Source organism: Siphateles boraxobius, unplaced genomic scaffold, assembly GCF_051911475.1.
Source record: "Siphateles boraxobius isolate OS27281-9 unplaced genomic scaffold, OSU_SipBor_1 442, whole genome shotgun sequence".
NCBI classification, from domain to species: Eukaryota; Metazoa; Chordata; class Actinopteri; order Cypriniformes; family Leuciscidae; genus Siphateles; species Siphateles boraxobius.
Genome location: NW_027509078.1, coordinates 1 through 16,947, shown reverse-complemented (window position 1 = coordinate 16,947; position 16,947 = coordinate 1). Strand labels below are relative to the sequence as shown.

The following is a 16,947-nucleotide window of genomic DNA, read 5'->3' as shown; positions in this document are numbered from 1 at the left end:
TTAAAAAGTCTCTGAGATTCTTCAGAAAGCATGAAAGAGTTTGAGTTTTTTCAAAAGTTGTTCTTAGTTTTCTTCACTAATGGTCTAACCTTTTAAATAGCCCAATTTTGGCAGCAGTATTCGCTTACGGCCATACCACCTTGGGCACGCCCGATCTCGTCTGATCTCGGAAGCTAAGCAGGGTCGGGCCTGGTTAGTACTTGGATGGGAGACCGCCTGGGAATACCAGGTGCTGTAAGCTTTTAAAAAAAAAAAAAAAGAGTGCCTGAGCTTCAAAAAGCCTTAAAAAGTCTCTGAGATTCTTCAGAAAGCATGAAAGAGTTTGAGTTTTTTCAAAAGTTGTTCTTAGTTTTCTTCACTAATGGTCTAACCTTTTAAATAGCCCAATTTTGGCAGCAGTATTCGCTTACGGCCATACCACCTTGGGCACGCCCGATCTCGTCTGATCTCGGAAGCTAAGCAGGGTCGGGCCTGGTTAGTACTTGGATGGGAGCCCGCCTGGGAATACCAGGTGCTGTAAGCTTTTAAAAAAAAAAAAAAGAGTGCCTGAGCTTCAAAAAGCCTTAAAAAGTCTCTGAGATTCTTCAGAAAGCATGAAAGAGTTTGAGTTTTTTCAAAAGTTGTTCTTAGTTTTCTTCACTAATGGTCTAACCTTTTAAATAGCCCAATTTTGGCAGCAGTATTCGCTTACGGCCATACCACCTTGGGCACGCCCGATCTCGTCTGATCTCGGAAGCTAAGCAGGGTCGGGCCTGGTTAGTACTTGGATGGGAGACCGCCTGGGAATACCAGGTGCTGTAAGCTTTTAAAAAAAAAAAAAAAAAAAAAGAGTGCCTGAGCTTCAAAAAGCCTTAAAAAGTCTCTGAGATTCTTCAGAAAGCATGAAAGAGTTTGAGTTTTTTCAAAAGTTGTTCTTAGTTTTCTTCACTAATGGTCTAACCTTTTAAATAGCCCAATTTTGGCAGCAGTATTCGCTTACGGCCATACCACCTTGGGCACGCCCGATCTCGTCTGATCTCGGAAGCTAAGCAGGGTCGGGCCTGGTTAGTACTTGGATGGGAGACCGCCTGGGAATACCAGGTGCTGTAAGCTTTTAAAAAAAAAAAAAAGAGTGCCTGAGCTTCAAAAAGCCTTAAAAAGTCTCTGAGATTCTTCAGAAAGCATGAAAGAGTTTGAGTTTTTTCAAAAGTTGTTCTTAGTTTTCTTCACTAATGGTCTAACCTTTTAAATAGCCCAATTTTGGCAGCAGTATTCGCTTACGGCCATACCACCTTGGGCACGCCCGATCTCGTCTGATCTCGGAAGCTAAGCAGGGTCGGGCCTGGTTAGTACTTGGATGGGAGACCGCCTGGGAATACCAGGTGCTGTAAGCTTTTAAAAAAAAAAAAAAGAGTGCCTGAGCTTCAAAAAGCCTTAAAAAGTCTCTGAGATTCTTCAGAAAGCATGAAAGAGTTTGAGTTTTTTCAAAAGTTGTTCTTAGTTTTCTTCACTAATGGTCTAACCTTTTAAATAGCCCAATTTTGGCAGCAGTATTCGCTTACGGCCATACCACCTTGGGCACGCCCGATCTCGTCTGATCTCGGAAGCTAAGCAGGGTCGGGCCTGGTTAGTACTTGGATGGGAGACCGCCTGGGAATACCAGGTGCTGTAAGCTTTTAAAAAAAAAAAAAAAAAAAAAAGAGTGCCTGAGCTTCAAAAAGCCTTAAAAAGTCTCTGAGATTCTTCAGAAAGCATGAAAGAGTTTGAGTTTTTTCAAAAGTTCTTCTTAGTCTTCTTCACTAATGGTCTAAGCTTTTAAATAAGGCCTGGTTAGTACTTGGATGGGAGGCCGCATGGGAATACTAGGTGTTGTAAGCTTTTTTAAGAAAAAAAAAAAAGAGTCCCTGAGCTTCTTCAAAAAGCCTTAAAAAGTCTCTGAGATTCTTCAGAAAGCATGAAAGAGCTTGAGTTTTTTCAAAAGTTGTTCTTAGTTTTCTTCACTAATGGTCTAACCTTTTAAATAGCCCAATTTTGGCAGCAGTTTTAGCTTACGGCCATACCACCTTGGGCACGCCCGATCTCGTCTGATCTCGGAAGCTAAGCAGGGTCGGGCCTGGTTAGTACTTGGATGGGAGACCGCCTGGGAATACCAGGTGCTGTAAGCTTTTAAAAAAAAAAAAAAGAGTGCCTGAGCTTCAAAAAGCCTTAAAAAGTCTCTGAGATTCTTCAGAAAGCATGAAAGAGTTTGAGTTTTTTCAAAAGTTCTTCTTAGTCTTCTTCACTAATGGTCTAAGCTTTTAAATAAGGCCTGGTTAGTACTTGGATGGGAGGCCGCATGGGAATACTAGGTGTTGTAAGCTTTTTTAAGAAAAAAAAAAAGAGTCCCTGAGCTTCTTCAAAAAGCCTTAAAAAGTCTCTGAGATTCTTCAGAAAGCATGAAAGAGCTTGAGTTTTTTCAAAAGTTGTTCTTAGTTTTCTTCACTAATGGTCTAACCTTTTAAATAGCCCAATTTTGGCAGCAGTTTTAGCTTACGGCCATACCACCTTGGGCACGCCCGATCTCGTCTGATCTCGGAAGCTAAGCAGGGTCGGGCCTGGTTAGTACTTGGATGGGAGACCGCCTGGGAATACCAGGTGCTGTAAGCTTTTAAAAAAAAAAAAAAGAGTGCCTGAGCTTCAAAAAGCCTTAAAAAGTCTCTGAGATTCTTCAGAAAGCATGAAAGAGTTTGAGTTTTTTCAAAAGTTGTTCTTAGTTTTCTTCACTAATGGTCTAACCTTTTAAATAGCCCAATTTTGGCAGCAGTATTCGCTTACGGCCATACCACCTTGGGCACGCCCGATCTCGTCTGATCTCGGAAGCTAAGCAGGGTCGGGCCTGGTTAGTACTTGGATGGGAGACCGCCTGGGAATACCAGGTGCTGTAAGCTTTTAAAAAAAAAAAAAAAGAGTGCCTGAGCTTCAAAAAGCCTTAAAAAGTCTCTGAGATTCTTCAGAAAGCATGAAAGAGTTTGAGTTTTTTCAAAAGTTGTTCTTAGTTTTCTTCACTAATGGTCTAACCTTTTAAATAGCCCAATTTTGGCAGCAGTATTCGCTTACGGCCATACCACCTTGGGCACGCCCGATCTCGTCTGATCTCGGAAGCTAAGCAGGGTCGGGCCTGGTTAGTACTTGGATGGGAGCCCGCCTGGGAATACCAGGTGCTGTAAGCTTTTAAAAAAAAAAAAAAGAGTGCCTGAGCTTCAAAAAGCCTTAAAAAGTCTCTGAGATTCTTCAGAAAGCATGAAAGAGTTTGAGTTTTTTCAAAAGTTGTTCTTAGTTTTCTTCACTAATGGTCTAACCTTTTAAATAGCCCAATTTTGGCAGCAGTATTCGCTTACGGCCATACCACCTTGGGCACGCCCGATCTCGTCTGATCTCGGAAGCTAAGCAGGGTCGGGCCTGGTTAGTACTTGGATGGGAGACCGCCTGGGAATACCAGGTGCTGTAAGCTTTTAAAAAAAAAAAAAAGAGTGCCTGAGCTTCAAAAAGCCTTAAAAAGTCTCTGAGATTCTTCAGAAAGCATGAAAGAGTTTGAGTTTTTTCAAAAGTTGTTCTTAGTTTTCTTCACTAATGGTCTAACCTTTTAAATAGCCCAATTTTGGCAGCACTATTCGCTTACGGCCATACCACCTTGGGCACGCCCGATCTCGTCTGATCTCGGAAGCTAAGCAGGGTCGGGCCTGGTTAGTACTTGGATGGGAGACCGCCTGGGAATACCAGGTGCTGTAAGCTTTTAAAAAAAAAAAAAAGAGTGCCTGAGCTTCAAAAAGCCTTAAAAAGTCTCTGAGATTCTTCAGAAAGCATGAAAGAGCTTGAGTTTTTTCAAAAGTTGTTCTTAGTTTTCTTCACTAATGGTCTAACCTTTTAAATAGCCCAATTTTGGCAGCACTATTCGCTTACGGCCATACCACCTTGGGCACGCCCGATCTCGTCTGATCTCGGAAGCTAAGCAGGGTCGGGCCTGGTTAGTACTTGGATGGGAGACCGCCTGGGAATACCAGGTGCTGTAAGCTTTTAAAAAAAAAAAAAAGAGTGCCTGAGCTTCAAAAAGCCTTAAAAAGTCTCTGAGATTCTTCAGAAAGCATGAAAGAGTTTGAGTTTTTTCAAAAGTTGTTCTTAGTTTTCTTCACTAATGGTTTAACCTTTTAAATAGCCCAATTTTGGCAGCAGTATTCGCTTACGGCCATACCACCTTGGGCACGCCCGATCTCGTCTGATCTCGGAAGCTAAGCAGGGTCGGGCCTGGTTAGTACTTGGATGGGAGACCGCCTGGGAATACCAGGTGCTGTAAGCTTTTAAAAAAAAAAAAAAAAAAAAAAAGAGTGCCTGAGCTTCAAAAAGCCTTAAAAAGTCTCTGAGATTCTTCAGAAAGCATGAAAGAGTTTGAGTTTTTTCAAAAGTTCTTCTTAGTCTTCTTCACTAATGGTCTAAGCTTTTAAATAAGGCCTGGTTAGTACTTGGATGGGAGGCCGCATGGGAATACTAGGTGTTGTAAGCTTTTTTAAGAAAAAAAAAAAAGAGTCCCTGAGCTTCTTCAAAAAGCCTTAAAAAGTCTCTGAGATTCTTCAGAAAGCATGAAAGAGCTTGAGTTTTTTCAAAAGTTGTTCTTAGTTTTCTTCACTAATGGTCTAACCTTTTAAATAGCCCAATTTTGGCAGCAGTTTTAGCTTACGGCCATACCACCTTGGGCACGCCCGATCTCGTCTGATCTCGGAAGCTAAGCAGGGTCGGGCCTGGTTAGTACTTGGATGGGAGACCGCCTGGGAATACCAGGTGCTGTAAGCTTTTAAAAAAAAAAAAAAGAGTGCCTGAGCTTCAAAAAGCCTTAAAAAGTCTCTGAGATTCTTCAGAAAGCATGAAAGAGTTTGAGTTTTTTCAAAAGTTCTTCTTAGTCTTCTTCACTAATGGTCTAAGCTTTTAAATAAGGCCTGGTTAGTACTTGGATGGGAGGCCGCATGGGAATACTAGGTGTTGTAAGCTTTTTTAAGAAAAAAAAAAAGAGTCCCTGAGCTTCTTCAAAAAGCCTTAAAAAGTCTCTGAGATTCTTCAGAAAGCATGAAAGAGCTTGAGTTTTTTCAAAAGTTGTTCTTAGTTTTCTTCACTAATGGTCTAACCTTTTAAATAGCCCAATTTTGGCAGCAGTTTTAGCTTACGGCCATACCACCTTGGGCACGCCCGATCTCGTCTGATCTCGGAAGCTAAGCAGGGTCGGGCCTGGTTAGTACTTGGATGGGAGACCGCCTGGGAATACCAGGTGCTGTAAGCTTTTAAAAAAAAAAAAAAGAGTGCCTGAGCTTCAAAAAGCCTTAAAAAGTCTCTGAGATTCTTCAGAAAGCATGAAAGAGTTTGAGTTTTTTCAAAAGTTGTTCTTAGTTTTCTTCACTAATGGTCTAACCTTTTAAATAGCCCAATTTTGGCAGCAGTATTCGCTTACGGCCATACCACCTTGGGCACGCCCGATCTCGTCTGATCTCGGAAGCTAAGCAGGGTCGGGCCTGGTTAGTACTTGGATGGGAGACCGCCTGGGAATACCAGGTGCTGTAAGCTTTTAAAAAAAAAAAAAAAGAGTGCCTGAGCTTCAAAAAGCCTTAAAAAGTCTCTGAGATTCTTCAGAAAGCATGAAAGAGTTTGAGTTTTTTCAAAAGTTGTTCTTAGTTTTCTTCACTAATGGTCTAACCTTTTAAATAGCCCAATTTTGGCAGCAGTATTCGCTTACGGCCATACCACCTTGGGCACGCCCGATCTCGTCTGATCTCGGAAGCTAAGCAGGGTCGGGCCTGGTTAGTACTTGGATGGGAGCCCGCCTGGGAATACCAGGTGCTGTAAGCTTTTAAAAAAAAAAAAAAGAGTGCCTGAGCTTCAAAAAGCCTTAAAAAGTCTCTGAGATTCTTCAGAAAGCATGAAAGAGTTTGAGTTTTTTCAAAAGTTGTTCTTAGTTTTCTTCACTAATGGTCTAACCTTTTAAATAGCCCAATTTTGGCAGCAGTATTCGCTTACGGCCATACCACCTTGGGCACGCCCGATCTCGTCTGATCTCGGAAGCTAAGCAGGGTCGGGCCTGGTTAGTACTTGGATGGGAGACCGCCTGGGAATACCAGGTGCTGTAAGCTTTTAAAAAAAAAAAAAAGAGTGCCTGAGCTTCAAAAAGCCTTAAAAAGTCTCTGAGATTCTTCAGAAAGCATGAAAGAGTTTGAGTTTTTTCAAAAGTTGTTCTTAGTTTTCTTCACTAATGGTCTAACCTTTTAAATAGCCCAATTTTGGCAGCAGTATTCGCTTACGGCCATACCACCTTGGGCACGCCCGATCTCGTCTGATCTCGGAAGCTAAGCAGGGTCGGGCCTGGTTAGTACTTGGATGGGAGACCGCCTGGGAATACCAGGTGCTGTAAGCTTTTAAAAAAAAAAAAAAAAAAAAAAGAGTGCCTGAGCTTCAAAAAGCCTTAAAAAGTCTCTGAGATTCTTCAGAAAGCATGAAAGAGTTTGAGTTTTTTCAAAAGTTCTTCTTAGTCTTCTTCACTAATGGTCTAAGCTTTTAAATAAGGCCTGGTTAGTACTTGGATGGGAGGCCGCATGGGAATACTAGGTGTTGTAAGCTTTTTTAAGAAAAAAAAAAAAGAGTCCCTGAGCTTCTTCAAAAAGCCTTAAAAAGTCTCTGAGATTCTTCAGAAAGCATGAAAGAGCTTGAGTTTTTTCAAAAGTTGTTCTTAGTTTTCTTCACTAATGGTCTAACCTTTTAAATAGCCCAATTTTGGCAGCAGTTTTAGCTTACGGCCATACCACCTTGGGCACGCCCGATCTCGTCTGATCTCGGAAGCTAAGCAGGGTCGGGCCTGGTTAGTACTTGGATGGGAGACCGCCTGGGAATACCAGGTGCTGTAAGCTTTTAAAAAAAAAAAAAAAAAAAAAAGAGTGCCTGAGCTTCAAAAAGCCTTAAAAAGTCTCTGAGATTCTTCAGAAAGCATGAAAGAGTTTGAGTTTTTTCAAAAGTTGTTCTTAGTTTTCTTCACTAATGGTCTAACCTTTTAAATAGCCCAATTTTGGCAGCAGTATTCGCTTACGGCCATACCACCTTGGGCACGCCCGATCTCGTCTGATCTCGGAAGCTAAGCAGGGTCGGGCCTGGTTAGTACTTGGATGGGAGACCGCCTGGGAATACCAGGTGCTGTAAGCTTTTAAAAAAAAAAAAAAGAGTGCCTGAGCTTCAAAAAGCCTTAAAAAGTCTCTGAGATTCTTCAGAAAGCATGAAAGAGTTTGAGTTTTTTCAAAAGTTGTTCTTAGTTTTCTTCACTAATGGTCTAACCTTTTAAATAGCCCAATTTTGGCAGCAGTATTCGCTTACGGCCATACCACCTTGGGCACGCCCGATCTCGTCTGATCTCGGAAGCTAAGCAGGGTCGGGCCTGGTTAGTACTTGGATGGGAGACCGCCTGGGAATACCAGGTGCTGTAAGCTTTTAAAAAAAAAAAAAAAGAGTGCCTGAGCTTCAAAAAGCCTTAAAAAGTCTCTGAGATTCTTCAGAAAGCATGAAAGAGTTTGAGTTTTTTCAAAAGTTGTTCTTAGTTTTCTTCACTAATGGTCTAACCTTTTAAATAGCCCAATTTTGGCAGCAGTATTCGCTTACGGCCATACCACCTTGGGCACGCCCCATCTCGTCTGATCTCGGAAGCTAAGCAGGGTCGGGCCTGGTTAGTACTTGGATGGGAGACCGCCTGGGAATACCAGGTGCTGTAAGCTTTTTAAAAAAAAAAAAAGAGTGCCTGAGCTTCAAAAAGCCTTAAAAAGTCTCTGAGATTCTTCAGAAAGCATGAAAGAGTTTGAGTTTTTTCAAAAGTTGTTCTTAGTTTTCTTCACTAATGGTCTAACCTTTTAAATAGCCCAATTTTGGCAGCAGTATTCGCTTACGGCCATACCACCTTGGGCACGCCCGATCTCGTCTGATCTCGGAAGCTAAGCAGGGTCGGGCCTGGTTAGTACTTGGATGGGAGACCGCCTGGGAATACCAGGTGCTGTAAGCTTTTAAAAAAAAAAAAAAAGAGTGCCTGAGCTTCAAAAAGCCTTAAAAAGTCTCTGAGATTCTTCAGAAAGCATGAAAGAGTTTGAGTTTTTTCAAAAGTTGTTCTTAGTTTTCTTCACTAATGGTCTAACCTTTTAAATAGCCCAATTTTGGCAGCAGTATTCGCTTACGGCCATACCACCTTGGGCACGCCCCATCTCGTCTGATCTCGGAAGCTAAGCAGGGTCGGGCCTGGTTAGTACTTGGATGGGAGACCGCCTGGGAATACCAGGTGCTGTAAGCTTTTTAAAAAAAAAAAAAGAGTGCCTGAGCTTCAAAAAGCCTTAAAAAGTCTCTGAGATTCTTCAGAAAGCATGAAAGAGTTTGAGTTTTTTCAAAAGTTGTTCTTAGTTTTCTTCACTAATGGTCTAACCTTTTAAATAGCCCAATTTTGGCAGCACTATTCGCTTACGGCCATACCACCTTGGGCACGCCCGATCTCGTCTGATCTCGGAAGCTAAGCAGGGTCGGGCCTGGTTAGTACTTGGATGGGAGACCGCCTGGGAATACCAGGTGCTGTAAGCTTTTTAAAAAAAAAAAAAAAAAAAAAAGAGTGCCTGAGCTTCAAAAAGCCTTAAAAAGTCTCTGAGATTCTTCAGAAAGCATGAAAGAGTTTGAGTTTTTTCAAAAGTTCTTCTTAGTCTTCTTCACTAATGGTCTAAGCTTTTAAATAAGGCCTGGTTAGTACTTGGATGGGAGGCCGCATGGGAATACTAGGTGTTGTAAGCTTTTTTAAGAAAAAAAAAAAAGAGTCCCTGAGCTTCTTCAAAAAGCCTTAAAAAGTCTCTGAGATTCTTCAGAAAGCATGAAAGAGCTTGAGTTTTTTCAAAAGTTGTTCTTAGTTTTCTTCACTAATGGTCTAACCTTTTAAATAGCCCAATTTTGGCAGCAGTTTTAGCTTACGGCCATACCACCTTGGGCACGCCCGATCTCGTCTGATCTCGGAAGCTAAGCAGGGTCGGGCCTGGTTAGTACTTGGATGGGAGACCGCCTGGGAATACCAGGTGCTGTAAGCTTTTAAAAAAAAAAAAAAGAGTGCCTGAGCTTCAAAAAGCCTTAAAAAGTCTCTGAGATTCTTCAGAAAGCATGAAAGAGTTTGAGTTTTTTCAAAAGTTGTTCTTAGTTTTCTTCACTAATGGTCTAACCTTTTAAATAGCCCAATTTTGGCAGCAGTATTCGCTTACGGCCATACCACCTTGGGCACGCCCGATCTCGTCTGATCTCGGAAGCTAAGCAGGGTCGGGCCTGGTTAGTACTTGGATGGGAGACCGCCTGGGAATACCAGGTGCTGTAAGCTTTTAAAAAAAAAAAAAAGAGTGCCTGAGCTTCAAAAAGCCTTAAAAAGTCTCTGAGATTCTTCAGAAAGCATGAAAGAGTTTGAGTTTTTTCAAAAGTTGTTCTTAGTTTTCTTCACTAATGGTCTAACCTTTTAAATAGCCCAATTTTGGCAGCAGTATTCGCTTACGGCCATACCACCTTGGGCACGCCCGATCTCGTCTGATCTCGGAAGCTAAGCAGGGTCGGGCCTGGTTAGTACTTGGATGGGAGACCGCCTGGGAATACCAGGTGCTGTAAGCTTTTAAAAAAAAAAAAAAGAGTGCCTGAGCTTCAAAAAGCCTTAAAAAGTCTCTGAGATTCTTCAGAAAGCATGAAAGAGTTTGAGTTTTTTCAAAAGTTGTTCTTAGTTTTCTTCACTAATGGTCTAACCTTTTAAATAGCCCAATTTTGGCAGCAGTATTCGCTTACGGCCATACCACCTTGGGCACGCCCGATCTCGTCTGATCTCGGAAGCTAAGCAGGGTCGGGCCTGGTTAGTACTTGGATGGGAGACCGCCTGGGAATACCAGGTGCTGTAAGCTTTTAAAAAAAAAAAAAAAAAAAAAAAGAGTGCCTGAGCTTCAAAAAGCCTTAAAAAGTCTCTGAGATTCTTCAGAAAGCATGAAAGAGTTTGAGTTTTTTCAAAAGTTCTTCTTAGTCTTCTTCACTAATGGTCTAAGCTTTTAAATAAGGCCTGGTTAGTACTTGGATGGGAGGCCGCATGGGAATACTAGGTGTTGTAAGCTTTTTTAAGAAAAAAAAAAAAGAGTCCCTGAGCTTCTTCAAAAAGCCTTAAAAAGTCTCTGAGATTCTTCAGAAAGCATGAAAGAGCTTGAGTTTTTTCAAAAGTTGTTCTTAGTTTTCTTCACTAATGGTCTAACCTTTTAAATAGCCCAATTTTGGCAGCAGTTTTAGCTTACGGCCATACCACCTTGGGCACGCCCGATCTCGTCTGATCTCGGAAGCTAAGCAGGGTCGGGCCTGGTTAGTACTTGGATGGGAGACCGCCTGGGAATACCAGGTGCTGTAAGCTTTTAAAAAAAAAAAAAAAAAAAAAGAGTGCCTGAGCTTCAAAAAGCCTTAAAAAGTCTCTGAGATTCTTCAGAAAGCATGAAAGAGTTTGAGTTTTTTCAAAAGTTGTTCTTAGTTTTCTTCACTAATGGTCTAACCTTTTAAATAGCCCAATTTTGGCAGCAGTATTCGCTTACGGCCATACCACCTTGGGCACGCCCGATCTCGTCTGATCTCGGAAGCTAAGCAGGGTCGGGCCTGGTTAGTACTTGGATGGGAGACCGCCTGGGAATACCAGGTGCTGTAAGCTTTTAAAAAAAAAAAAAAGAGTGCCTGAGCTTCAAAAAGCCTTAAAAAGTCTCTGAGATTCTTCAGAAAGCATGAAAGAGTTTGAGTTTTTTCAAAAGTTGTTCTTAGTTTTCTTCACTAATGGTCTAACCTTTTAAATAGCCCAATTTTGGCAGCAGTATTCGCTTACGGCCATACCACCTTGGGCACGCCCGATCTCGTCTGATCTCGGAAGCTAAGCAGGGTCGGGCCTGGTTAGTACTTGGATGGGAGACCGCCTGGGAATACCAGGTGCTGTAAGCTTTTAAAAAAAAAAAAAAAGAGTGCCTGAGCTTCAAAAAGCCTTAAAAAGTCTCTGAGATTCTTCAGAAAGCATGAAAGAGTTTGAGTTTTTTCAAAAGTTGTTCTTAGTTTTCTTCACTAATGGTCTAACCTTTTAAATAGCCCAATTTTGGCAGCAGTATTCGCTTACGGCCATACCACCTTGGGCACGCCCCATCTCGTCTGATCTCGGAAGCTAAGCAGGGTCGGGCCTGGTTAGTACTTGGATGGGAGACCGCCTGGGAATACCAGGTGCTGTAAGCTTTTTAAAAAAAAAAAAAGAGTGCCTGAGCTTCAAAAAGCCTTAAAAAGTCTCTGAGATTCTTCAGAAAGCATGAAAGAGTTTGAGTTTTTTCAAAAGTTGTTCTTAGTTTTCTTCACTAATGGTCTAACCTTTTAAATAGCCCAATTTTGGCAGCAGTATTCGCTTACGGCCATACCACCTTGGGCACGCCCGATCTCGTCTGATCTCGGAAGCTAAGCAGGGTCGGGCCTGGTTAGTACTTGGATGGGAGACCGCCTGGGAATACCAGGTGCTGTAAGCTTTTAAAAAAAAAAAAAAAGAGTGCCTGAGCTTCAAAAAGCCTTAAAAAGTCTCTGAGATTCTTCAGAAAGCATGAAAGAGTTTGAGTTTTTTCAAAAGTTGTTCTTAGTTTTCTTCACTAATGGTCTAACCTTTTAAATAGCCCAATTTTGGCAGCAGTATTCGCTTACGGCCATACCACCTTGGGCACGCCCCATCTCGTCTGATCTCGGAAGCTAAGCAGGGTCGGGCCTGGTTAGTACTTGGATGGGAGACCGCCTGGGAATACCAGGTGCTGTAAGCTTTTTAAAAAAAAAAAAAGAGTGCCTGAGCTTCAAAAAGCCTTAAAAAGTCTCTGAGATTCTTCAGAAAGCATGAAAGAGTTTGAGTTTTTTCAAAAGTTGTTCTTAGTTTTCTTCACTAATGGTCTAACCTTTTAAATAGCCCAATTTTGGCAGCACTATTCGCTTACGGCCATACCACCTTGGGCACGCCCGATCTCGTCTGATCTCGGAAGCTAAGCAGGGTCGGGCCTGGTTAGTACTTGGATGGGAGACCGCCTGGGAATACCAGGTGCTGTAAGCTTTTTAAAAAAAAAAAAAAAAAAAAAAGAGTGCCTGAGCTTCAAAAAGCCTTAAAAAGTCTCTGAGATTCTTCAGAAAGCATGAAAGAGTTTGAGTTTTTTCAAAAGTTCTTCTTAGTCTTCTTCACTAATGGTCTAAGCTTTTAAATAAGGCCTGGTTAGTACTTGGATGGGAGGCCGCATGGGAATACTAGGTGTTGTAAGCTTTTTTAAGAAAAAAAAAAAAGAGTCCCTGAGCTTCTTCAAAAAGCCTTAAAAAGTCTCTGAGATTCTTCAGAAAGCATGAAAGAGCTTGAGTTTTTTCAAAAGTTGTTCTTAGTTTTCTTCACTAATGGTCTAACCTTTTAAATAGCCCAATTTTGGCAGCAGTTTTAGCTTACGGCCATACCACCTTGGGCACGCCCGATCTCGTCTGATCTCGGAAGCTAAGCAGGGTCGGGCCTGGTTAGTACTTGGATGGGAGACCGCCTGGGAATACCAGGTGCTGTAAGCTTTTAAAAAAAAAAAAAAGAGTGCCTGAGCTTCAAAAAGCCTTAAAAAGTCTCTGAGATTCTTCAGAAAGCATGAAAGAGTTTGAGTTTTTTCAAAAGTTGTTCTTAGTTTTCTTCACTAATGGTCTAACCTTTTAAATAGCCCAATTTTGGCAGCAGTATTCGCTTACGGCCATACCACCTTGGGCACGCCCGATCTCGTCTGATCTCGGAAGCTAAGCAGGGTCGGGCCTGGTTAGTACTTGGATGGGAGACCGCCTGGGAATACCAGGTGCTGTAAGCTTTTAAAAAAAAAAAAAAGAGTGCCTGAGCTTCAAAAAGCCTTAAAAAGTCTCTGAGATTCTTCAGAAAGCATGAAAGAGTTTGAGTTTTTTCAAAAGTTGTTCTTAGTTTTCTTCACTAATGGTCTAACCTTTTAAATAGCCCAATTTTGGCAGCAGTATTCGCTTACGGCCATACCACCTTGGGCACGCCCGATCTCGTCTGATCTCGGAAGCTAAGCAGGGTCGGGCCTGGTTAGTACTTGGATGGGAGACCGCCTGGGAATACCAGGTGCTGTAAGCTTTTAAAAAAAAAAAAAAGAGTGCCTGAGCTTCAAAAAGCCTTAAAAAGTCTCTGAGATTCTTCAGAAAGCATGAAAGAGTTTGAGTTTTTTCAAAAGTTGTTCTTAGTTTTCTTCACTAATGGTCTAACCTTTTAAATAGCCCAATTTTGGCAGCAGTATTCGCTTACGGCCATACCACCTTGGGCACGCCCGATCTCGTCTGATCTCGGAAGCTAAGCAGGGTCGGGCCTGGTTAGTACTTGGATGGGAGACCGCCTGGGAATACCAGGTGCTGTAAGCTTTTAAAAAAAAAAAAAAAAAAAAAAGAGTGCCTGAGCTTCAAAAAGCCTTAAAAAGTCTCTGAGATTCTTCAGAAAGCATGAAAGAGTTTGAGTTTTTTCAAAAGTTCTTCTTAGTCTTCTTCACTAATGGTCTAAGCTTTTAAATAAGGCCTGGTTAGTACTTGGATGGGAGGCCGCATGGGAATACTAGGTGTTGTAAGCTTTTTTAAGAAAAAAAAAAAAGAGTCCCTGAGCTTCTTCAAAAAGCCTTAAAAAGTCTCTGAGATTCTTCAGAAAGCATGAAAGAGCTTGAGTTTTTTCAAAAGTTGTTCTTAGTTTTCTTCACTAATGGTCTAACCTTTTAAATAGCCCAATTTTGGCAGCAGTTTTAGCTTACGGCCATACCACCTTGGGCACGCCCGATCTCGTCTGATCTCGGAAGCTAAGCAGGGTCGGGCCTGGTTAGTACTTGGATGGGAGACCGCCTGGGAATACCAGGTGCTGTAAGCTTTTAAAAAAAAAAAAAAGAGTGCCTGAGCTTCAAAAAGCCTTAAAAAGTCTCTGAGATTCTTCAGAAAGCATGAAAGAGTTTGAGTTTTTTCAAAAGTTCTTCTTAGTCTTCTTCACTAATGGTCTAAGCTTTTAAATAAGGCCTGGTTAGTACTTGGATGGGAGGCCGCATGGGAATACTAGGTGTTGTAAGCTTTTTTAAGAAAAAAAAAAAGAGTCCCTGAGCTTCTTCAAAAAGCCTTAAAAAGTCTCTGAGATTCTTCAGAAAGCATGAAAGAGCTTGAGTTTTTTCAAAAGTTGTTCTTAGTTTTCTTCACTAATGGTCTAACCTTTTAAATAGCCCAATTTTGGCAGCAGTTTTAGCTTACGGCCATACCACCTTGGGCACGCCCGATCTCGTCTGATCTCGGAAGCTAAGCAGGGTCGGGCCTGGTTGTGATGGGAGACCCTGGGAATAAGAGTGCCTGAGCTTCAAAAAGCCTTAAAAAGTCTCTGAGATTCTTCAGAAAGCATGAAAGAGTTTGAGTTTTTTCAAAAGTTGTTCTTAGTTTTCTTCCCGATCTCGTCTGATCTCGGAAGCTAAGCAGGGTCGGGCCTGGTTAGTACTTGGATGGGAGACCGCCTGGGAATACCAGGTGCTGTAAGCTTTTAAAAATAAAAATGAAAGAGTTTGAGTTTTTTCAAAAGTTGTTCTTAGTTTTCTTCACTAATGGTCTAACCTTTTAAATAGCCCAATTTTGGCAGAAATGCCTGCTTCAAAAAGCCTTAAAAAGTCTCTGAGATTCTTCAGAAAGCATGAAAGAGTTTGAGTTTTTTCAAAAGTTGTTCTTAGTTTTCTTCACTAATGGTCAATGCAGATTTTCGTCTGATCTCGGAAGCTAAGCAGGGTCGGGCCTGGTTAGTACTTGGATGGGAGACCGCCTGGGAATACCAGGTGCTGTAAGCTTTTAAAATGAAAGAGTTTGAGTTTTTTCAAAAGTTGTTCTTAGTTTTCTTCACTAATGGTCTAACCTTTTAAATAGCCCAATTTTGGCAGCAGTATTCGCTTACGGCCATACCACCTTGGGCACGCCCGATCTCGTCTGATCTCGGAAGCTAAGCAGGGTCGGGCCTGGTTAGTGCTTTTAAAAAAAAAAAAAAAAAAAGAGTGCCTGAGCTTCAAAAAGCCTTAAAAAGTCTCTGAGATTCTTCAGAAAGCATGAAAGAGTTTGAGTTTTTTCAAAAGTTCTTCTTAGTCTTCTTCACTAATGGTCTAAGCTTTTAAATAAGGCCTGGTTAGTACTTGGATGGGAGGCCGCATGGGAATACTAGGTGTTGTAAGCTTTTTTAAGAAAAAAAAAAAAGAGTCCCTGAGCTTCTTCAAAAAGCCTTAAAAAGTCTCTGAGATTCTTCAGAAAGCATGAAAAGAGTTTTTTCAAAAGTTGTTCTTAGTTTTCTTCACTAATGGTCTAACCTTTTAAATAGCCCAATTTTGGCAGCAGTTTTAGCTTACGGCCATACCACCTTGGGCACGCCCGATCTCGTCTGATCTCGGAAGCTAAGCAGGGTCGGGCCTGGTTAGTACTTGGATGGGAGACCGCCTGGGAATACCAGGTGCTGTAAGCTTTTAAAAAAAAAAAAAAAAGAGTGCCTGAGCTTCAAAAAGCCTTAAAAAGTCTCTGAGATTCTTCAGAAAGCATGAAAGAGTTTGAGTTTTTTCAAAAGTTGTTCTTAGTTTTCTTCACTAATGGTCTAACCTTTTAAATAGCCCAATTTTGGCAGCAGTATTCGCTTACGGCCATACCACCTTGGGCACGCCCGATCTCGTCTGATCTCGGAAGCTAAGCAGGGTCGGGCCTGGTTAGTACTTGGATGGGAGACCGCCTGGGAATACCAGGTGCTGTAAGCTTTTAAAAAAAAAAAAAAAGAGTGCCTGAGCTTCAAAAAGCCTTAAAAAGTCTCTGAGATTCTTCAGAAAGCATGAAAGAGTTTGAGTTTTTTCAAAAGTTGTTCTTAGTTTTCTTCACTAATGGTCTAACCTTTTAAATAGCCCAATTTTGGCAGCAGTATTCGCTTACGGCCATACCACCTTGGGCACGCCCGATCTCGTCTGATCTCGGAAGCTAAGCAGGGTCGGGCCTGGTTAGTACTTGGATGGGAGACCGCCTGGGAATACCAGGTGCTGTAAGCTTTTAAAAAAAAAAAAAGAGTGCCTGAGCTTCAAAAAGCCTTAAAAAGTCTCTGAGATTCTTCAGAAAGCATGAAAGAGTTTGAGTTTTTTCAAAAGTTGTTCTTAGTTTTCTTCACTAATGGTCTAACCTTTTAAATAGCCCAATTTTGGCAGCAGTATTCGCTTACGGCCATACCACCTTGGGCACGCCCGATCTCGTCTGATCTCGGAAGCTAAGCAGGGTCGGGCCTGGTTAGTACTTGGATGGGAGACCGCCTGGGAATACCAGGTGCTGTAAGCTTTTTAAAAAAAAAAAAAGAGTGCCTGAGCTTCAAAAAGCCTTAAAAAGTCTCTGAGATTCTTCAGAAAGCATGAAAGAGTTTGAGTTTTTTCAAAAGTTGTTCTTAGTTTTCTTCACTAATGGTCTAACCTTTTAAATAGCCCAATTTTGGCAGCAGTATTCGCTTACGGCCATACCACCTTGGGCACGCCCGATCTCGTCTGATCTCGGAAGCTAAGCAGGGTCGGGCCTGGTTAGTACTTGGATGGGAGACCGCCTGGGAATACCAGGTGCTGTAAGCTTTTAAAAAAAAAAAAAAAGAGTGCCTGAGCTTCAAAAAGCCTTAAAAGTCTCTGAGATTCTTCAGAAAGCATGAAAGAGTTTGAGTTTTTTCAAAAGTTGTTCTTAGTTTTCTTCACTAATGGTCTAACCTTTTAAATAGCCCAATTTTGGCAGCAGTATTCGCTTACGGCCATACCACCTTGGGCACGCCCCCATCTCGTCTGATCTCGGAAGCTAAGCAGGGTCGGGCCTGGTTAGTACTTGGATGGGAGACCGCCTGGGAATACCAGGTGCTGT

General features: G+C 41.8%; 48 non-coding genes and 1 pseudogene across 48 annotated transcripts; all 49 read left to right on the top strand.

Moving 5' to 3' along the window:
- Nucleotides 1-122: 122 nt before the first annotated feature.
- Nucleotides 123-241, top strand: LOC143709061 (5S ribosomal RNA). Its single transcript, XR_013193860.1, has one exon. It is a non-coding gene; the product is annotated as a 5S ribosomal RNA (ribosomal RNA).
- A 163-nt stretch (nucleotides 242-404) lies between these two features.
- LOC143709011 (5S ribosomal RNA) lies at nucleotides 405-523 on the top strand. The gene has a single exon (XR_013193815.1). It is a non-coding gene; the product is annotated as a 5S ribosomal RNA (ribosomal RNA).
- A 162-nt stretch (nucleotides 524-685) lies between these two features.
- LOC143709060 (5S ribosomal RNA) lies at nucleotides 686-804 on the top strand. The gene has a single exon (XR_013193859.1). It is a non-coding gene; the product is annotated as a 5S ribosomal RNA (ribosomal RNA).
- A 169-nt stretch (nucleotides 805-973) lies between these two features.
- LOC143709059 (5S ribosomal RNA) lies at nucleotides 974-1,092 on the top strand. The gene has a single exon (XR_013193858.1). It is a non-coding gene; the product is annotated as a 5S ribosomal RNA (ribosomal RNA).
- A 162-nt stretch (nucleotides 1,093-1,254) lies between these two features.
- LOC143709058 (5S ribosomal RNA) lies at nucleotides 1,255-1,373 on the top strand. Its single transcript, XR_013193857.1, has one exon. It is a non-coding gene; the product is annotated as a 5S ribosomal RNA (ribosomal RNA).
- Nucleotides 1,374-1,535: 162 nt separating this feature from the next.
- On the top strand, nucleotides 1,536-1,654 carry LOC143709057 (5S ribosomal RNA). The gene has a single exon (XR_013193856.1). It is a non-coding gene; the product is annotated as a 5S ribosomal RNA (ribosomal RNA).
- A 371-nt stretch (nucleotides 1,655-2,025) lies between these two features.
- LOC143709056 (5S ribosomal RNA) lies at nucleotides 2,026-2,144 on the top strand. Its single transcript, XR_013193855.1, has one exon. It is a non-coding gene; the product is annotated as a 5S ribosomal RNA (ribosomal RNA).
- Nucleotides 2,145-2,506: 362 nt separating this feature from the next.
- LOC143709054 (5S ribosomal RNA) lies at nucleotides 2,507-2,625 on the top strand. The gene has a single exon (XR_013193853.1). It is a non-coding gene; the product is annotated as a 5S ribosomal RNA (ribosomal RNA).
- A 162-nt stretch (nucleotides 2,626-2,787) lies between these two features.
- Nucleotides 2,788-2,906, top strand: LOC143709053 (5S ribosomal RNA). Its single transcript, XR_013193852.1, has one exon. It is a non-coding gene; the product is annotated as a 5S ribosomal RNA (ribosomal RNA).
- A 163-nt stretch (nucleotides 2,907-3,069) lies between these two features.
- On the top strand, nucleotides 3,070-3,188 carry LOC143709010 (5S ribosomal RNA). Its single transcript, XR_013193814.1, has one exon. It is a non-coding gene; the product is annotated as a 5S ribosomal RNA (ribosomal RNA).
- A 162-nt stretch (nucleotides 3,189-3,350) lies between these two features.
- Nucleotides 3,351-3,469, top strand: LOC143709052 (5S ribosomal RNA). The gene has a single exon (XR_013193851.1). It is a non-coding gene; the product is annotated as a 5S ribosomal RNA (ribosomal RNA).
- A 162-nt stretch (nucleotides 3,470-3,631) lies between these two features.
- LOC143709050 (5S ribosomal RNA) lies at nucleotides 3,632-3,750 on the top strand. Its single transcript, XR_013193850.1, has one exon. It is a non-coding gene; the product is annotated as a 5S ribosomal RNA (ribosomal RNA).
- A 162-nt stretch (nucleotides 3,751-3,912) lies between these two features.
- On the top strand, nucleotides 3,913-4,031 carry LOC143709049 (5S ribosomal RNA). The gene has a single exon (XR_013193849.1). It is a non-coding gene; the product is annotated as a 5S ribosomal RNA (ribosomal RNA).
- A 162-nt stretch (nucleotides 4,032-4,193) lies between these two features.
- On the top strand, nucleotides 4,194-4,312 carry LOC143709048 (5S ribosomal RNA). The gene has a single exon (XR_013193848.1). It is a non-coding gene; the product is annotated as a 5S ribosomal RNA (ribosomal RNA).
- A 372-nt stretch (nucleotides 4,313-4,684) lies between these two features.
- Nucleotides 4,685-4,803, top strand: LOC143709047 (5S ribosomal RNA). The gene has a single exon (XR_013193847.1). It is a non-coding gene; the product is annotated as a 5S ribosomal RNA (ribosomal RNA).
- Nucleotides 4,804-5,165: 362 nt separating this feature from the next.
- LOC143709046 (5S ribosomal RNA) lies at nucleotides 5,166-5,284 on the top strand. Its single transcript, XR_013193846.1, has one exon. It is a non-coding gene; the product is annotated as a 5S ribosomal RNA (ribosomal RNA).
- Nucleotides 5,285-5,446: 162 nt separating this feature from the next.
- Nucleotides 5,447-5,565, top strand: LOC143709045 (5S ribosomal RNA). Its single transcript, XR_013193845.1, has one exon. It is a non-coding gene; the product is annotated as a 5S ribosomal RNA (ribosomal RNA).
- Nucleotides 5,566-5,728: 163 nt separating this feature from the next.
- Nucleotides 5,729-5,847, top strand: LOC143709009 (5S ribosomal RNA). The gene has a single exon (XR_013193813.1). It is a non-coding gene; the product is annotated as a 5S ribosomal RNA (ribosomal RNA).
- Nucleotides 5,848-6,009: 162 nt separating this feature from the next.
- LOC143709044 (5S ribosomal RNA) lies at nucleotides 6,010-6,128 on the top strand. Its single transcript, XR_013193844.1, has one exon. It is a non-coding gene; the product is annotated as a 5S ribosomal RNA (ribosomal RNA).
- A 162-nt stretch (nucleotides 6,129-6,290) lies between these two features.
- Nucleotides 6,291-6,409, top strand: LOC143709042 (5S ribosomal RNA). Its single transcript, XR_013193842.1, has one exon. It is a non-coding gene; the product is annotated as a 5S ribosomal RNA (ribosomal RNA).
- A 371-nt stretch (nucleotides 6,410-6,780) lies between these two features.
- Nucleotides 6,781-6,899, top strand: LOC143709041 (5S ribosomal RNA). The gene has a single exon (XR_013193841.1). It is a non-coding gene; the product is annotated as a 5S ribosomal RNA (ribosomal RNA).
- A 170-nt stretch (nucleotides 6,900-7,069) lies between these two features.
- On the top strand, nucleotides 7,070-7,188 carry LOC143709039 (5S ribosomal RNA). The gene has a single exon (XR_013193840.1). It is a non-coding gene; the product is annotated as a 5S ribosomal RNA (ribosomal RNA).
- Nucleotides 7,189-7,350: 162 nt separating this feature from the next.
- LOC143709038 (5S ribosomal RNA) lies at nucleotides 7,351-7,469 on the top strand. The gene has a single exon (XR_013193839.1). It is a non-coding gene; the product is annotated as a 5S ribosomal RNA (ribosomal RNA).
- A 163-nt stretch (nucleotides 7,470-7,632) lies between these two features.
- Nucleotides 7,633-7,751, top strand: LOC143709016 (5S ribosomal RNA). The gene has a single exon (XR_013193820.1). It is a non-coding gene; the product is annotated as a 5S ribosomal RNA (ribosomal RNA).
- A 162-nt stretch (nucleotides 7,752-7,913) lies between these two features.
- LOC143709037 (5S ribosomal RNA) lies at nucleotides 7,914-8,032 on the top strand. The gene has a single exon (XR_013193838.1). It is a non-coding gene; the product is annotated as a 5S ribosomal RNA (ribosomal RNA).
- A 163-nt stretch (nucleotides 8,033-8,195) lies between these two features.
- LOC143709015 (5S ribosomal RNA) lies at nucleotides 8,196-8,314 on the top strand. Its single transcript, XR_013193819.1, has one exon. It is a non-coding gene; the product is annotated as a 5S ribosomal RNA (ribosomal RNA).
- Nucleotides 8,315-8,476: 162 nt separating this feature from the next.
- LOC143709036 (5S ribosomal RNA) lies at nucleotides 8,477-8,595 on the top strand. The gene has a single exon (XR_013193837.1). It is a non-coding gene; the product is annotated as a 5S ribosomal RNA (ribosomal RNA).
- Nucleotides 8,596-8,967: 372 nt separating this feature from the next.
- LOC143709035 (5S ribosomal RNA) lies at nucleotides 8,968-9,086 on the top strand. The gene has a single exon (XR_013193836.1). It is a non-coding gene; the product is annotated as a 5S ribosomal RNA (ribosomal RNA).
- A 162-nt stretch (nucleotides 9,087-9,248) lies between these two features.
- Nucleotides 9,249-9,367, top strand: LOC143709034 (5S ribosomal RNA). Its single transcript, XR_013193835.1, has one exon. It is a non-coding gene; the product is annotated as a 5S ribosomal RNA (ribosomal RNA).
- Nucleotides 9,368-9,529: 162 nt separating this feature from the next.
- LOC143709033 (5S ribosomal RNA) lies at nucleotides 9,530-9,648 on the top strand. Its single transcript, XR_013193834.1, has one exon. It is a non-coding gene; the product is annotated as a 5S ribosomal RNA (ribosomal RNA).
- A 162-nt stretch (nucleotides 9,649-9,810) lies between these two features.
- On the top strand, nucleotides 9,811-9,929 carry LOC143709032 (5S ribosomal RNA). The gene has a single exon (XR_013193833.1). It is a non-coding gene; the product is annotated as a 5S ribosomal RNA (ribosomal RNA).
- Nucleotides 9,930-10,301: 372 nt separating this feature from the next.
- Nucleotides 10,302-10,420, top strand: LOC143709030 (5S ribosomal RNA). Its single transcript, XR_013193831.1, has one exon. It is a non-coding gene; the product is annotated as a 5S ribosomal RNA (ribosomal RNA).
- Nucleotides 10,421-10,589: 169 nt separating this feature from the next.
- Nucleotides 10,590-10,708, top strand: LOC143709028 (5S ribosomal RNA). Its single transcript, XR_013193830.1, has one exon. It is a non-coding gene; the product is annotated as a 5S ribosomal RNA (ribosomal RNA).
- A 162-nt stretch (nucleotides 10,709-10,870) lies between these two features.
- LOC143709027 (5S ribosomal RNA) lies at nucleotides 10,871-10,989 on the top strand. Its single transcript, XR_013193829.1, has one exon. It is a non-coding gene; the product is annotated as a 5S ribosomal RNA (ribosomal RNA).
- A 163-nt stretch (nucleotides 10,990-11,152) lies between these two features.
- On the top strand, nucleotides 11,153-11,271 carry LOC143709014 (5S ribosomal RNA). The gene has a single exon (XR_013193818.1). It is a non-coding gene; the product is annotated as a 5S ribosomal RNA (ribosomal RNA).
- A 162-nt stretch (nucleotides 11,272-11,433) lies between these two features.
- On the top strand, nucleotides 11,434-11,552 carry LOC143709026 (5S ribosomal RNA). The gene has a single exon (XR_013193828.1). It is a non-coding gene; the product is annotated as a 5S ribosomal RNA (ribosomal RNA).
- A 163-nt stretch (nucleotides 11,553-11,715) lies between these two features.
- On the top strand, nucleotides 11,716-11,834 carry LOC143709012 (5S ribosomal RNA). The gene has a single exon (XR_013193816.1). It is a non-coding gene; the product is annotated as a 5S ribosomal RNA (ribosomal RNA).
- A 162-nt stretch (nucleotides 11,835-11,996) lies between these two features.
- LOC143709025 (5S ribosomal RNA) lies at nucleotides 11,997-12,115 on the top strand. Its single transcript, XR_013193827.1, has one exon. It is a non-coding gene; the product is annotated as a 5S ribosomal RNA (ribosomal RNA).
- Nucleotides 12,116-12,487: 372 nt separating this feature from the next.
- Nucleotides 12,488-12,606, top strand: LOC143709024 (5S ribosomal RNA). Its single transcript, XR_013193826.1, has one exon. It is a non-coding gene; the product is annotated as a 5S ribosomal RNA (ribosomal RNA).
- A 162-nt stretch (nucleotides 12,607-12,768) lies between these two features.
- LOC143709013 (5S ribosomal RNA) lies at nucleotides 12,769-12,887 on the top strand. Its single transcript, XR_013193817.1, has one exon. It is a non-coding gene; the product is annotated as a 5S ribosomal RNA (ribosomal RNA).
- A 162-nt stretch (nucleotides 12,888-13,049) lies between these two features.
- LOC143709001 (5S ribosomal RNA) lies at nucleotides 13,050-13,168 on the top strand. Its single transcript, XR_013193806.1, has one exon. It is a non-coding gene; the product is annotated as a 5S ribosomal RNA (ribosomal RNA).
- A 162-nt stretch (nucleotides 13,169-13,330) lies between these two features.
- Nucleotides 13,331-13,449, top strand: LOC143708989 (5S ribosomal RNA). Its single transcript, XR_013193795.1, has one exon. It is a non-coding gene; the product is annotated as a 5S ribosomal RNA (ribosomal RNA).
- Nucleotides 13,450-13,820: 371 nt separating this feature from the next.
- LOC143708977 (5S ribosomal RNA) lies at nucleotides 13,821-13,939 on the top strand. The gene has a single exon (XR_013193784.1). It is a non-coding gene; the product is annotated as a 5S ribosomal RNA (ribosomal RNA).
- Nucleotides 13,940-15,425: 1,486 nt separating this feature from the next.
- Nucleotides 15,426-15,544, top strand: LOC143709067 (5S ribosomal RNA). The gene has a single exon (XR_013193865.1). It is a non-coding gene; the product is annotated as a 5S ribosomal RNA (ribosomal RNA).
- A 164-nt stretch (nucleotides 15,545-15,708) lies between these two features.
- Nucleotides 15,709-15,827, top strand: LOC143709055 (5S ribosomal RNA). The gene has a single exon (XR_013193854.1). It is a non-coding gene; the product is annotated as a 5S ribosomal RNA (ribosomal RNA).
- A 163-nt stretch (nucleotides 15,828-15,990) lies between these two features.
- Nucleotides 15,991-16,109, top strand: LOC143709043 (5S ribosomal RNA). Its single transcript, XR_013193843.1, has one exon. It is a non-coding gene; the product is annotated as a 5S ribosomal RNA (ribosomal RNA).
- Nucleotides 16,110-16,270: 161 nt separating this feature from the next.
- LOC143709031 (5S ribosomal RNA) lies at nucleotides 16,271-16,389 on the top strand. Its single transcript, XR_013193832.1, has one exon. It is a non-coding gene; the product is annotated as a 5S ribosomal RNA (ribosomal RNA).
- Nucleotides 16,390-16,551: 162 nt separating this feature from the next.
- LOC143708970 (5S ribosomal RNA) lies at nucleotides 16,552-16,670 on the top strand. The gene has a single exon (XR_013193778.1). It is a non-coding gene; the product is annotated as a 5S ribosomal RNA (ribosomal RNA).
- Nucleotides 16,671-16,832: 162 nt separating this feature from the next.
- Nucleotides 16,833-16,947, top strand: LOC143709023 (5S ribosomal RNA; annotated as a pseudogene; the record flags this gene model as incomplete).